A 16,293-nucleotide genomic window follows, 5' to 3' on the forward strand; every position below is an offset into this window, starting at 1 on the left:
TCTTGGTTTGGTGGAGTTTTAAGCCTGTCTTTAATTTAAAATAACTTTATTAGAACCCCTAGAGATGAGAGTGGACACAGTGGGGAAAGGTAGTTATCATGATGAGAAAAACCAGGGATGCTGGAATTCCTTCATTGCAGGCTTCTGGCTGGAGTTATTAACTCAGCTATGGAGTCTGAGCGCTCTCACCACTTGGGCAATGAATGAATAAATGAGTGTTTAAAAGCTCTCTGAGCCTGCTAGGCCTGCCCCAGTGTGCATATATGACTCTCAGAGCATTGTGGCCATGGTCCGAGCAAAGCTAAATCCTTTCGTGAAAAGGTTCCCTCTCATGGGCTTCTGCCAAAGCCGTGTTCGCTAGGAAAGGCAGCAATTTTTTTTCTCCTCTTCAAAGGGACCTTTATGTACTAACTCACTCCCACCTACTGTGCATGTAAATTATTCTTCAGTGATATGGCCTCTATTTATGACTTTGATCCTTTCCTTCCCCCGGATGCCCAAGGAGCATGATAAGACGGGTGAGTTATCGGAGTGGCTTTGATCTCCTGCTCGCAAATGGTATTTTGTGGTGGAACATCTGAGCCCCCTCTGTAGCTGCAGGTGGGTTGAAGCTGAGCAGAGTTTGGGGTTTGTAAGATGTCCATCTCCTAGCATTAAACCATCTTCAGGACAAAATGGGATGGGACAGAAACGAGCCTATTTCTCCCCCAAAGGAGCAACTATTCACACACAATGATTCACAGGCACCCACAACTGCTCTCGCAGCAGGCAGGACAGTGCCATGATAACTCAAAGGTGCAATTCTCATCCAGAACGCCTTTCAAAAGAATCACACCACCGAGGCCTCATGCAATGGTGTTCCAGGATAAATAAGTCACTTGGGGAGAAAACAATAGAATCATGAGGGATGGGACCCTCAAAATTGTTTGCTCCGTCTCACATAGTAAAAATAAGCTTTTCCTTGTAAAAGGGGGTAAAAATGTAGGGCATAGAGAATGCTGGAAGGAGGAGGGAACCTCCACACTTCTCAGAGCCCTGAGATGATCGTTCCCCGCAGTTTGTCATCAAACTATTAGTGACTGCCGATTGTGTCTGGCATTGAATCTTCGGCGCACTCACAGTATAGAGACCAAGGACGGTGGACTCTCTTTCATAATGGCAGTGTAAACCACTTTGCATTAAGTAGGAATAATAACCTTTTTTTAAAGGATGTGTCAAAATAATTACATTTCTTGTTGCTTTCCTTTCTTCCACATCACATGAGCAAGCACATCAGCCTCACTTGAACAGATGAAAGAAGGACGTTTTTTCAGTGAGGGCTGTTCTAAGAGGAACACAGGACCAACAGTGAGAGGGCCTCCGTTCCGTCACAGCTGGCTGGGATTTTAGGCACTGCATGAGCTAATTCTAGCCAACATTGCGGATTTGGTTATACCTCTTCTTTCTCAGGTGACTAAGAAGCCATACTGTCACGAATATTTGCCCTGCGAATGTCTCGTATGATGTCTGCAATGTTGTAGATACTCCTGCCACTAGCAAATTCCCTCTACTGTGTTATTTTTCCTTTACTAAAGGTGATATCCTCCGAAAGATTCATTCTTTAACTCAGAAGCCAAACTTTAAAAGGGGACTTAGTAGTAGCTCAGATGTAGGTTTCATTATTTTGTGAAGAATTTTGTTCAAATGCATTTGCAAATCATTTTCAGAATTTCAGAATAAAGTCCATTCATGTTTTTCAACGGTGCATTCACAATACAGCAGATTTGAGCTTGGTGTGGCCTGTTTTGATGCAGGTTACCTGGTTGGCTTAGTTTAAAATTGATATCACAAGTGCCTTGAAGTGCATTTCATCAAATGTTTATATCTAATGAGATATTTAGGGGACAGATCATTTTTTATATCTTGAATGGCCTGGTGTACAAAAATCACCTTATCTTCATAAGGCAGGAGAATCATTCTAATTTGCTAAAGGGGGAACAAATTATTGATATCTTCTCATGTTTTCTAATAGTATGTTAGCAATGAATAGCCTTGATGTTCCAGAAAGCAAAAATCTCCGAGCTGAGGGAAAACGATTCTACCCTGCCACGCACACACACACACTCACGCGCACACACACTCACACTCCCTCACACTCACACACACTCACACTCACACACACACTCACACACACACTCACGCACACACTCACACTCACACACTCACACTCACACACACTCACACTCACACACACTCACGCACACACTCACACTCTCTCACACTCACACTCACACACTCACGCACACACACTCACGCACACACACACTCACACACACTCACACTCACACACAGACACACACTCTCTCACACACACATGCACCTGCAGTTTTTCCTTTGCTGTCCCCCCATGTGTGAGGAAGAGAAGATGTCTCCGGAAGTGTGAGCAGAGTAAGTAAACACGGAGAGTTTGTGATGCTTTGGTGACAATTATCTCTCCTTTCTGCTTCTGGCTGCTGTGGTTCCAGATGGTGGAAACGTTCCGTCCGATTCTTCCCTCATATTGTGAGTGCTCAAGCCACAATACCTAGAATCCTGAGCATTGTAAGTGCTTAGTAAACACCTGCTTCCAAACAGTGGGTAGATGTCTCCAACATGTGCCCACAGCCCCTGTCCAGCCCCCTTTCTCTGCCCTCCTGGGGAGCCTGATTCTATGGGCAGCGCCTGGCGTTTAAGTTTGCTTGAAAGCCCTGACTGATGGGGTTAGACAATTATGACCTTGGTTCCTAAAGAGCAAAGTGCTTGCTTGGAATGTTGAATTCCGTGCTGGGGCAGGGGGCCTTAGATAATGAGTGAAATACCTCGGTCCCTTCATCCCCACCACCACTACCCACCTCTTCCCAATCTCAGAAAAATGCCTCCCACAGCCAGCTTCCACAGGGCGACTGCATCAAGTTTTCATCCTGTCCGCCTTGTTAGACTGCACTCGCGGTGGGGGCATCGGATGATGCAGCGTGGCTGCAGCGTGGCTGCTGTCTTTTTGGCAAGGCTGTTGCGGGGGGGGGGGGCAGGCCCCTGGCCCCCCGCTTGGATTCGCAGACCCCACGGGGCCGCCTTGGATGTGCAGACACACCAGCGCGTGCGCGCTCAGCGGGCAAAGCTTTGTGCCCCGGGCCTCCTGGGACGAGGCTGCAAACCTTCAGATCCCAGCACAGACCCCCCGGCTTCCCTCTGCCCGCAAACTTCTCCTAATTAAGCCAGTCCATCTAATTACGGGGTGTTCCATCAAATATTTCTCCAGATGCTTCCGATGCAGCCTGCGGGCGCTGGTCAAAGCTGGCGAGGCTTGTGATCAGGGCTGCCGGCCCTGCGAGGGCCGCGCGGGTTCCCCTCTCTCCTGGACGTGCCTGTCTCTAATACTGCACAATCCGCCCTTACTCATTTGCTCCGTTGCCTGTCGAAAGCGCAGAGCATAATTACTAAAGTTAAGAAAACATCCCTGTAATTAGCCAGGCAACTCTAAGCACAAGAAATGGAAATTAGTCACAGTACCATAAATTAGTTTGTGCATACATTACGTTCAAGGATCGCCCTTGGGGCCCTGTGTTTGCAGTCTTTGGCGAGCAACCCCCTGTATCTCAATAAAGCATTCCTTCCCGGGTGAGTATGTCGCAGGAAGGGGAGTTTCGCTTGGATTACAAATTTTTTAATTCTTTCGTAGACTGCAGCCAGAATAAAGTCTAATATTCCGGCTGGGGAAACAGACACAAGAAAACAGTGATTTTTTTTCCTGTTGATTTTATTTTCCTTTGCAGGCATCTGTTAACCTAGGGCTATCAAGGTGTCTCCAAACAGTGGGCTCATCAATTGTATTGTTTCACTCATTAGGAGCAGTAGTTATAAACTCTTTAAATAACCCTGATTTTCAACTATTTTCACAGTCACTCCTCTTGCTAGCAAAAGCCAGGAAATTGGACTCAGCCACACACAACATAGCATTTGCATCAAAATAATACAGCAGGCAACAGCAAGCCACAATCACATCACTCAGAAGGAAGGAATAGAATACAAATTAAAGGAAGAATGTAAATTTTTTGCCATTAAGCTTCAATGACCATTTGAAATGGTGGAAGGCACAAAGGTTCTTGATGAGCGTCATCTAGTTTGATTATTCATACTTGTGTTTCTGCTTGAATTAAAGCAGGAGTGCTAGAGCCCGTTAAGGGAAAATATTTGAATTGATAGTGAACTCTCACCTTGCCGTGCATCCATTTACTTTTCAAATGAATACCAGATAAGTTAGTGCATTTTCTAATCGGCCTGTTTTCCAGTGAGTGCTGTCATTACATACCAATTTCTTTTAGAAGTGCTTGCTAAGAAACATTAACTACTCACAAATAAGGAGCTGTCTGTCACAGACTGAGGTCTTGAGCTCACTGGTTCATTTCTGCCAGGATAGTTGAGGGCTGTAGAGTCCACAGTTGCCTGGCCTGTCTAAGCTTCAGTCTTGTCCCTACTTCCCAAGCCAGTCCTTAAAGGTAGGCAGGGATTTTGCTACCTGCCGTGTTTCCAGAACCAGGTGGCATTTGCTCTAGTAATAGCCCAAACCAGCTTACCACTGAGTAACTATGTCATTGTGTGCAGGTGACCTGGGTCTACCCCCTGCTCTGATCCTAACTGCTGACCCAGACTTCAGATTCAAAGCTGACTGAGGACAGTCAGTGTATCATTCATTCCTGAACACCAGCTCCACAACTGGTAGGTACATTGACTCAACGTAGAGAAAATGGGAAATGTAAAGTCTGAGGGTTGTGTGTTTGGGAGAGGTGGGGTGGGGGTGTCTCTTTTTAAAATACATGCTCAAGTTTTGGACAAGGGCGTATAAGCAGAAACTGCTCCTCCTGAGTGGGGAAAGCACCAGAACATTGCTACTCCTCAAGAAGAGACTTAAAAAAAAAAAAAAATATATATATATATATATATATATATATATATATTTGTGCTTAATCAGGGAGAAAGAAAAAGAAAGCCCTTACTACCTGGGTCTACTTTTGGCATCATAAAGAGTTTCTTTGGGTTACCCCTCCTGTTGAATGTTACTGGTTACACGTTTGTTAAAATGTGTCCATTTTTTTAATCAAAAAATTTACTTTCAGGAGTAATCATGGGTAAAATATAGGGCATACCTAAGGGAGTGAAGCATCACTCACCAACCCTGAGTGATCTTGCTTCCACATGATTTTGTTTTGCAAATTCTGGTCTGTTCATTGACAGAACAACAACCACATTGATGTGAGCTCCTCACACATCTTCAGCCAAGGCACACAGAAAAAGGAAATGCCTGACAAACAACCCTTCTGAGTGAAGAATGATGGGATCTAATGCCAGGTGAGAAAAGAGTCCTTATCTGGTTGGGATCCAAAGGCTACTCTTATTTTTTTTATTTTTTTAATTAAAAAAATACATTTTGGTAGGCCAAGGCAGGAGGATCACTTGAGCCCAGGAGTTCAAGACCAGCCTGGGCAATATAGCGAGACCCTCTCTCTACAAAAAATTTAAAAAATTAGTTGGGCATTGGTGGTGCACACCTGTAGTCCCAGTTACTTGTGGGGCTTAAGTGGGAGGATCACTTGAGTCCAGGAGGTTGAAGCTACAGTGAGCTCTGATTGCAACACTACACTCCAGCCTGGGTACCAGAACGAGGTTTTTATCTCAAAAAAATTAATGAATAAAATATTATAATCTCAAAATTGGTTAATCCCATAACTAAATTAAAAGTCAAATGAAAATATAGGGAAAGCTGACCATTAAAGGAACTGTTGAATATGTGCCTGGCCACCTATGATAAGGAAGTAACCCAAGTCCACCCCCGGCAGTGCCCTCTAGACCTGACTCTGAGATTGTCCATGAGACTTTGTTGATTGGCCAGTGGATATCAACACATATGACACAAGCAGAGACTTGAAAAGCATTTAGCGTTGCCCTCTTGCTGCACTTGGAGATCACCATGTGAACAAGTCTGAGCTATCCTGCTGGAAGATGAGAGACACATGGATAAGAACTAACAACCTGCCCAACCATCAGACTTGCGAATGAGGCCATCTTTGGTCATCCAGTCACAAGACACCCCACAGATGTACGTTGGCAAGAGTCCAACAGGAGTCTGCCAGGCTAACCCAGCCCAGAAGAGCTGCCCAGACAACCTACAGAATCATGAGCTAAATATAACACTCAAGGTGTAGGCAAATATGCACAGAGTCTAAGACTTAGGCCCATTTTCCTAAAAATTCCCTTTTATTATTGAACCACTGAAATAATTTTTAATATTCTTAAACAACCAAAATTGTGGTAAGCATGTTATAGGTGCAATGGAGTCTGGATGGTGTATTTAGGACTCTCCTGGTGTGCCTCATTACCTACCAATTACACCAGACCATCTGACAAAGCCTGCTCTTAACCATACAGGTAACTGTATTTGAAATGACACTTTTGAATATTTTGAGGACTAAATGAGTGTGTGTGTGTGTGTATGTGTATGTTTGTGTATAGTAAATACTGTCTGTGCTCTGTCCCCATTCCCTACACATCCTTGTCATGTTTATGTGTGTGCATTCACTCCAGCAGCCAGGACCTCCTTTCTTTGGGAGAAACTATTCCTCACCCAACCCAACCACAAGGCTCTCATGGACTGACAGTCTTAGCTCACCCCTAACCCAGCCACAGGTGACTGACCCATCAACAGGCAAGTGACCCAAATCACACCAACCAGAATCCTGGCCTGGAATTTTCAAACTAAAGCCTAGGAGAGACAGACGGTTAGACTTATCAACAAGGACCTCTCAGCAGCTGTGTTCCCTTCCAGTCTGATATTCAGAGAGACAGAGAAAAAAAGAGACCAATAGAGTATATGTCATGGGCCTTCCCCATGAGATGAGATACCAATGTGCCTTTTTGTCCCAAGTCAGTTGGAGGTATGTTTCTGTCACTTGGCAACCAACAGATCTCGGGTTGACTGACACCTCTGGATTCCTGGTTTCCTAGCACTCTTGGTCTTATTTGAAATCCACTTGCTGAAGTCACCTATTAGACCTAGACTGACTGCTCCTTCTCGGTCATATCTTGGATATGGTGTTTCCCCTCAGGGTTCCTGAAGTCTGTTCTTTGTCCACTCACGCAGTGTGCTCCCTAGAAGAATAAAAACATGAAGTTCACTGCACTGCGGAGAACAGCATCAGCCTTTTCCTAACTAAAGCTCTTTACTTTGTTAGACATTAGCTCCCTCTTCTTTGCTTACCCTCCTCAGCCACTAGTGACCAGCATTAACCTTGAGGTTGTCTAAAGATGAAAGAAGAGACCTAGATAATTCATGACCAAAACAAAATCGTAGCGACTCTGTTTGACATAGAGAGGAATTGGACAACATTGGATCATTCATATGAATATGTGCATGTTTAATTAAGTTGGCAGAGACAACACTCTTGCCATGTGACACAGCGGCTCTCAAACTTTACTTGTTTCAGAAACATCTGTGATGCTTTTTCTATCCACAGATACCACAGTCCCTCCCCAGACCTCTTGGATACAGGCTTTGAAAGTGGGTTAAAAATGAGAGCAAAGGATAAAAATCACCAGATAAAAAATGGGCAAAGGACTTGAATAGTCATTTCTCCAAAGATGATGAACAAATGGCCAAAAAGCACATGGAAGATGCTCATCATCATTAATCATTAGGGAAATGCAAATCAAAACACAAAGAAATACCACCTCTGGTTGAATCCACAGATATGGAACCTGCAGATATGGAGGGCCAACTGTACTTGTCCTTTTGCAATTGGCTTATTTCACTATTTTTATTTGTATTATTTTTTATTGTTTTTTCCTGAATATTTTCAATAATACCAATAAAAACAGTTTAACAACTATTTACATAGCATTTACATTGTATTCGGTATTATAAGTTATCTAGAGATGATTTAAAGTATTAAGGAGGATGTATGTAGGGTATGTGCAAATACAACACCATTTTATACAAGAGACTTTAGAGTATCCATGGATTTTGGTATCTGTATTGTACAATTCCACTTATATGAGATACTTACAGTCAAAATCATAGAGACAGAAGGTAGAATGGTGGTTGCCAGGGGCTGGGGGGCGGAGGGAATAGGAGTCATTGTTTAATGGGTATACGGTTTCAGTCTTACAAGAGGAAAAGGGTTCTGGAGGTGGATAGTGCTGATGGTTGCACAACAATAGGAAAGCACTTAATACCACTGAACTGCACACTTAAAAACAGGGAAGATGGTAAATTTTATATCATGTGTATTTTACCACAATAAAATAAAAATGAAAAAAAGTTTAGTTGCCTGGCATTTGCTATGTGCTGTGAGTTGGCTTTAGCGGTGTAATGGAAAGAGTTCAGGCTTTGAAATAAGGGAGGCCTGGGCTCAATGCTCCGGCACCTGCACTGAACCTGCCACGTGGTGTTGAGTGAGTTACTTCATCTTTTGGTATTTAATTTGTACATCAATAAAATGGCAGCAATAATATCTACCTTGTACTTTTTACTCTTCTACCCTACCTTGTAGATATTATTTAGGATAAAATGACATAAGGTATGTAAAGATACCGGGTACATTGTAGTTCTGCCCCACATGCCCCCAGCTGTTAATTCTCACTGTAGTTAATTATCTCTTCCTTTTCTATCTTTATCTTCAAATATTCACCCATAGGAAGCCTTATTCACCCTTTCCACAAATATACTCTCAACACCGCCATCTGGGGAACCTTCCACTTACCTTTTCTTCCATGTAGATATTATCTTGAATAATACTTGTTTTAGTTACAGAAACTCATCTTTTGATATGATGAGATCACTGGTAATGTCAGTCTGAATGTGGATAGGACATGTCGGACAGCAAGGCTGCCTGGCCTCACTCCCTAGCGCTAGGACAGTGACCTCAGAAACAGAGCGCCAGCGCCTGGCTGAGCGTTCACTCACGTAAGTGTCTACCATCAGTTGTCTTGCTTTGCCAGACCCTGGTCCCCACTTGATGAAATCCGTCTTACCTTTCCCAGCCCCCACTAAACTGCCACCTCCTCCCTGAAGCCTGCCCTTTCCTTACCCAAATGTGACTGACCTCCCACTTCTCAACCTCCCTGATTTCTACCTCTCCAGCAGCTCCTACCACATCTTGCCTAGTGATCTGTGGACTTGTATCTGCAGATCCAGGCTCTGCAGTTGCTAACGCTGTACTTCTCTCAGCCTCATTTTCCACATTTCTAAAATAAAATGGGAATATGAAGAGTGCCTACTTCAGGGGCTTTCTGTGGCAATCAATTGAGTTGAAATACGTAAAGCCTCATATGTGAATGCTTGCTAATTTTTATGAAGGAGGAGGATGATGAGGATGAATTTTTCTGTCCTTACTATGAGTCCCAACAATCAGGGGCTATGTGGGCCTTTTTAAAATTTGTTTAAATTGGGCCAGGCACAGTGGCTCATGCCTGTAATCCCAGCACTTTGGGAGGCCGAGGCGGGCAGATCACGAGGTCAGAAGATCGAGACCATCCTGGCTAACATGGTGAAACCCCGTCTCTACTAAAAATACAAAAAATTAGCCAGGCGTGGTAGCGGGCACCTGTAGTCCCAGCTACTCGGGAGGCTGAGGCAGGAGAATGGCGTGAACCTGGGAGGCGGAGCTTGCAGTGAGCAGAGATCGCGCCACTGCTCTCCAACCTGCGCAACAGAGCGAGTCTCCGTCTCAAAAAAAAAATTTGTTTAAATTAAAAAAAAAAAATGACAGGGTCTTGTTGTCACCCAGGCTGGAGTGTAGTGGCCTGATCATGATTCACAGTAGCCTCAAACTCCTGGGCTCAAGCGATCCTCCCTTTTCAGCCTCCCAAAGCACTGGAATTACAAGCATGAGCCACTGCACCTGGTGAGAGGCCATGTTTTTGATTTTGGAATTTCACTGTACCTAAGGCCACATAGTACACCCTCAGGAAAGCAAACAAGTTAATGACAAATTAAAAGTAACCTGTATTTATTGCTGTCGCCTTTCCAATCATGGTGACGTGTCATAGGGTGGGTACGTTCTTCCTCAGAGACAGACCCCGAGCTGTACCCCAACCTAGTCTTCTCCCAATTAAATCTCCCTCCCTGGTCACCTCATTCTAGTTCATGAAGTGATTGGCATGTTTGCTTAGCTCTACGGCTGCTTCATCACGATTCTTTTAGTCAGTATTTTCACACTAGTATATGAGCTTTCTTATGGCTCACAACTATTTAATAAGGATCCCAAGCCACTAATCTGACATTCTGGACACAGAAGAACTCACATTCATCATGTACTCGGAGGAGATGTTTTTGAAGCGCCACGGCTATCCCTCTTCCCCCTTTCATTGGGCAAGTTTTAGTTTTGGCCAAGACGTCTTTTCTCAATGTCACTGGCTTCTCTGGAATTCAGTGTTGCAGTGTCAGCCTTTGAATACTTTTCCCTTTACCAGTTACAGGCAGAGCTCGGGAAAGTGCTGTACCAGCGTGTGCCAGCAGGGACCTGGGAGCCTGAAGGCTGCACTCGCTTCTGCCACAGCATTTGCTTCCTGGGGTTGCTCCACCCTGGCCCAGGAAAAAAGGGCTTGGGAAGAAACTATTTTGAAACAGTTGGGAAATTTATAGCAATGTAGTCTATACTATGCAATGTATTCTAATGCGCTTGGTGGACAGTCAAGCAGAAAATCGAACAGCCTTTTCAAAAGTGACTGAGATCCTGGCCAGGAGTGGTGGCTCATGCCCGTAATCCCAACACTTTGGGAGGCTGAGGCAGGTGGATCACTTGAGGTCAGGAGTTTGAGACCAGCATGGCCAACATGACGAAACCCCGTCTCTACTAAAAAAAATATACAAAATAAGCCAGGCGTGGTGGCGGGTGTCTGTAATCCCAGCTACTTGGGAGGCTGAGGCAGGAGAATCGCTTGAACAAGAGAGGCAGAGGTTGCAGTGAGCCGAGATCTTGCCACTGCACTCCAGCATGGGCAACAGAATGAGACTCTATCTCAGAAAGAAAGTGACTGAGATGCTGCCACTCCAGAGCCATCTCTCGTGATGGTGGAGCCTTGGGTGGCAGAGTCATCAGTCCCTGTTCATTCCCTCGCTGGCTACTCTGCAAATCAAGTCTCTAATTTAGCAAAGGCGAATCTTTCCCAAAATGGAAGGATGTTGGTTATAATTAAGTAGAAATCCTAGGTTTTCTACCTGCTTAACAAGTAGCTCAAACCTTGTCTTCTTGTGTCTTCAGGAAAGGCACAGCAAACCGTGCATCTGTTTACACTCAGATGCCTCTGGCCGGGGCCCTGGGCCACCCACACATCCCGAAGCCCCCACCCTCCCACCACTGCCATTTGCTAGCACGTGCATGGCACCAGTCGGAACATTTCACAGAGCTCAGGCTTTATGGGGGTGGCAGTGGGGGGGACAGCAACTGGTTTTTGGCCAGGTCACCTTTGTCTGTTAAATCAAGCAGGGAGGAAAGTGCTTTTTTTTTTGTTTGGAATGTAGAACTTCCACTCTGTGGAGAATGAACTTGAAAATGTATCAGTGAACTTTAGGAGAGTGATTTCATAATTAAAATAACAAGATCTGAAAACCCCCACTCAATTATTTATTCTCTTCATGTCCTGATTATCTTTTCAATTTGCAAAGGCAGATTTTGTTTATTTATTTTTTGGCCAGCCAAGTGTGCCAGCTAGCTGCTCCGGGGCTGCGTTGTGAACACTAGGAACGGTGTTCAATTATGTTAAGTTGGATTCAAATTTCACTTTTGAAACAACAACCAAAAAAATGCAACTGGGAGTGGGGTGTGGGTCTAACCTGGGTTCAGAAAGGTTAATGAGAAAACCACAAAATCCCACATCACAGTCTAAAGTTCCATAAAGAAACTGTCCTCTCTCACTCCACCCCCTCTTTCTTGTTTAATCTTGGGGCAAGGGAGGGTAATGTTAAAATTAACCCATTATGCTCTCAAGAACACTACATGCAAATTAAATGTGTTTGTTTTCCAAAATCTGCTTTGTTTTCTGCCTTCCCCGCTACCATCTCTTAATAACTAAATATCCCCTGCCACTGAGAATTATAATTTGGGAGGGGAGTTAAGCCATGGCATTAGCCAGGCTCTATACGCTTCTTCACCCTGTGACCCAAATGTTGGATTAATGAGGACATATGGCCTTATCCTGCTGATAAAGCCTTGGGGTCAGCCTTGGAGGCCACGCTGGCGCCCCTCCCTGGTGGTCCCCATTGTTCAGCCTCAGAGCCCAGGAGATTACCAAACCCGGCCTCTCAGACAGTTGTATACCTGACCTTCTGCAGCAGCTTCTGGGGTAGGGTGGGTGGATGGGAGAGAAGTCAGAACCTCACAGAAAGAAGGGCTTGCCTCTCCTGCAGGTCCCCAAAGCCACCCAGCCTGAGCCCTGGGGACCAGCAGCCCCGGCATCCAGACACAGGCCAAGCAGACCTCGGAAAGCCTCTCAAGGCAATCGCAGGCCTCAGGGCTGCCTGCTTATTTCCTGAGCCAATAACCACCACTACACACACACCCAAGGGGACACATGTGATTTCACTATGGCCTGAGGGACAAACGGACCAATGAGGCCCGAAGGGGGCTGATGGGAGAGGAAATTTCTCCCTTATTCTCTCTCCCGGTTGCTTCTTTCCACAATCTGAGATTTCTCCAAAGGGATCCTGGGGCCCTGGGCAAATCACACACTACATACTGAACCTGGATTCTTGAGAGAAAAAACTCTTCATGTTTATGAGGCTTCCTGGTTTACAAGATGCATTCATACCCATGAGCTCACTGATGTTGTATGGTACTATGACCATTTCTCTTACTTCACAGATGAGAAAATGAAAGTCAAGACAGTCTAAATGGCTGGTCCAGTATCCCACGGCGTATAACTGATGGGACTGGGTATGGTCCTCAGATCTCCTGGTCTGGACCTTCTACTCCTCCTAGCTCTTTCCTACTCTCCTATTTTAAAAAAGGAAAATAAAAAGGCTGCCTGCATCCTGCCAAGTGTAGGGGCTTGAGCAAGAAACTCCGGCCAACAGGGCATAACCCCTTGATATATACACTCATTGCCCCTCTGAAGTCCTGATCCCATCCACAGCATAGAGGGCATCTCCCTCAAGACCCCCATTGAAGTACCCTCCAGCCTGCTTGCAAACGGATATTGAGTAGGTATGAAGAGGGTAGAAGAGGCAACTGACTCTTTCCAAATCCAAGAACATCAGATCAATGGGAAGATAATTTCTGCTTCCTGCCATGACAGCATGCCAAGTTCCAGACTAGCTCTTCCACTGTAGGCCACTAGCAAAACTATTTTTAGACATTGGAAGGGAACACAAGACTGTGGCCCTGAGGGAAGAGAAACACACAAGGTGAGACCCATGATGGCCCAGCTGTCTACCTGGAGACACTGTCCAGACCACAGTACAGAGAGATGGAGACCAAACAGACCACGGTGACTGCATTCAGAGGTGGAGTCAAACATCAGAGTTTGGATCTGCTGACATGGCTGGAGTATGAGGTCAGGAGACTGAAAAGGATGGAGTTGTGCACAAAAAGAGCTCCAGAATCTGCATAAGGATCCTCTTAAACCTTTGGCTCAAGACCAAATTGCACCTGTGCAAAGAAAAGATTCATGAGAACAGTTCCTGGGGAGCTATGTGCTGGATGGGGATTCTGGAGTTTACAGAGGATGGAGACACGCTGGAGTTCTAACAGCCAGAGTGGAGAGACATCAATGAATATCCCAGGCATTGAGTCAAGACTCCCAAAAAGCCACACCTTGGGAGTAGGACTCAACTAGAGGTCTAAAGTGAAGACTATTCTAGACCCATCCTAACAAAGTTTAAAAAACAAGCTTCCAAGGGATCAAACTCATTGGCAAGGAAATTAACTGCCTGCCAGAACTACACTCAATGCTCAACAAAATCTAGAACTCAAGGGCATACAATCCAAAAATTGTAGACAAGCAAAGTAGGGAAATGTGACCCATAACCAGAAGAAAAATGAATCAATAGAAACAGACCCAGAGATGACAGCATTGTTAGAATTAGCAGGTGAGGGCTTAAAGCAGCTATTACAAATATGTTCAAAGGATTTTTTTAATACCATAATCAAAAACAAACAGGGAATCTCAATAAAGAATGGAAATCATTTAGCAAAAAAAAAAAAGAGATATCCCAGCCTCATGGTCCACCAAGTGTCACACTGAACTGCAGCTCACCCCAGCATGTACCTTCTTTTCAGCTTTCTTGACCACGATTCACCTCAGTCCCCTTTGTGCACCCCACTTCCCTTTCCAAATTCCCAGTGCCATCCTCTCCCTTTCCTGCATCTGCTCATGTGTACAATTGACCATCTTTTTAAAGACCAAAATAATGGGATGAGGCCATTTCTTACAAGTGCCAAGAATGGGAATAAGAAGATTTAAGAAAGACATCTACTTCCTTTTTTGTATTGTCACTGTCTATGTGTAGTATGCCATGGTAGTTCAGCTCACAGACTGCCTGTGTGAATCCTGGTTCCACTGTTTGCAAACTACGCAAATAGGTAGGGTGTATAATACCAGCTGCTATTACAAACAAAGCTTCACATCTCAGTGGCCTAGTACAATCGAAGTTTATTTCTTAACCCTTCTGGACATTGTCCTAGGCAAAGAATTCATGACTAAGCCCCCAAAAGCAAATGCAACAAAAACAAAAAGAAATAAATGGGACCTAATTAAACTTAATAGCTTCTGCTCAGTAAAAGTAATAATCAGCAGAGTAAACAGACAACCAACAGACAGGGAGAAAATATTTGCAAAGTATGCATCTGACAAAGGGCTAGTATTCGGAATCTACAAGGAACTCAAACAAATCAGAAAAAAAAATAATAATTCCATCAAAAAGTGGGCAAAGGTCATGAATAGACAATTCTCAGAAGAAGATGTCCAAACAGCCAACAAACATATGAAAAATGCTGAACGTCACTAATCATCAGGGAAATGCAGATTAAAACCACAGTGAGCCTCTCCCTCTCCCTCTTCCTCTCCCTCTCCCTCTCCCTCTCCCTCTCCCTCTCCCTCTCCCTCCCCCTCCCCCTCCCCCTCCCCCTCCCCCTCCCCCTCTCCCTCTCCCTCTCCCTCCCCTTTCTTCGGTCTCCCTCTCCTTCTTTTTTCGGTCTCCCGCTGTTATCGAAGCTGGACTGTACTGCCATGATCTCGGCTCGCTGCAACCTCCCTGCCTCGGGCTCCTGTGACTCTCCTGCCTCGGCCTGCCGAGTGCCTCGGATTGCAGGCGCGCGCCGCCACGCCTGAATGGTTTTTGTATTTTTGGTGGAGACGGGGTTTCACCGTGTTCACCGGGCTGGTCTCCAGCTCCTGGCCTCGAGTGATCTGCCTGCCTCGGCCTCCCGAGGTGCTGGGATTGCAGACGGAGTCTCGCTAACTCAATGCTCAATGGTGCTCAGGCTGGAGCGCAGTGCTGTGATCTCGGCTCGCTGCAACCTCCACCTACCAGCCTCCTGCCTTGGCCTCTTAAAATGCTAAGATTACAGCCTCTGCCCCGCCGCCACCCCGTCTAGGAAGTGAGGAGCATCTCTGCCTGGCCGCCCATCATCTGGGATGTGAGGAGCCCCTCTGCCCGGCCGCCCTATCTGGGAAGTGAGGAGCGCCTCTGCCCGGCCGCCCATCGTCTGGGATGTGAGGAGCGCCTCTGCCCGGCTGCCACCCCATCTGGGAGGTGAGGAGCGCCTCTGCCTGGCTGCCCCGTCTGGGAGATGAGGAGCACCTCTGCCCGGCCGCCCCGTCTGGGAGGTGAGGAGCGCCTCTGCCTGGCCGCCACCCCGTCTGGGAGGAAGTGAGGAGCGCCTCTGCCCGGTTGCGCCATCTGGGAAGTGAGGAGCACCTCTGCCTGGCCGCCACCCCGTCTGGGAAGTGAGGAGCGCCTCTGCCTGGCTGCCACCCCATATGGGAAGTGAGGAGCGCCTCTGCCCAGCCGCCCCTTCTGGGGAGTGAGGAGCGCCTCTGCCCAGCCGCCCCGTCTGGGAGGTGAGGAGCGCCTCTGCCCGGCCGCCCCGTCTGGGAGGTGAGGAGCGCCTCTGCCCGGCTGCCACCCGGTCTGGGAGGAAGTGAGGAGCGCCTCTGCCCTGGCGGCCACGTCTGGGAAGTGAGGAGTGCCTCCGCTCGGCCGCCCCGTCTGGGAAGTGAGGAGCGCCTCTGCCCGGCTGCCACCCGGTCTGGGAGGAAGTGAGGAGCGCCTCTGCCCTGGCG

The sequence above is a fragment of the Pongo pygmaeus genome, chromosome 21, assembly GCF_028885625.2.
Source record: "Pongo pygmaeus isolate AG05252 chromosome 21, NHGRI_mPonPyg2-v2.0_pri, whole genome shotgun sequence".
NCBI lineage: Eukaryota > Metazoa > Chordata > Mammalia > Primates > Hominidae > Pongo > Pongo pygmaeus.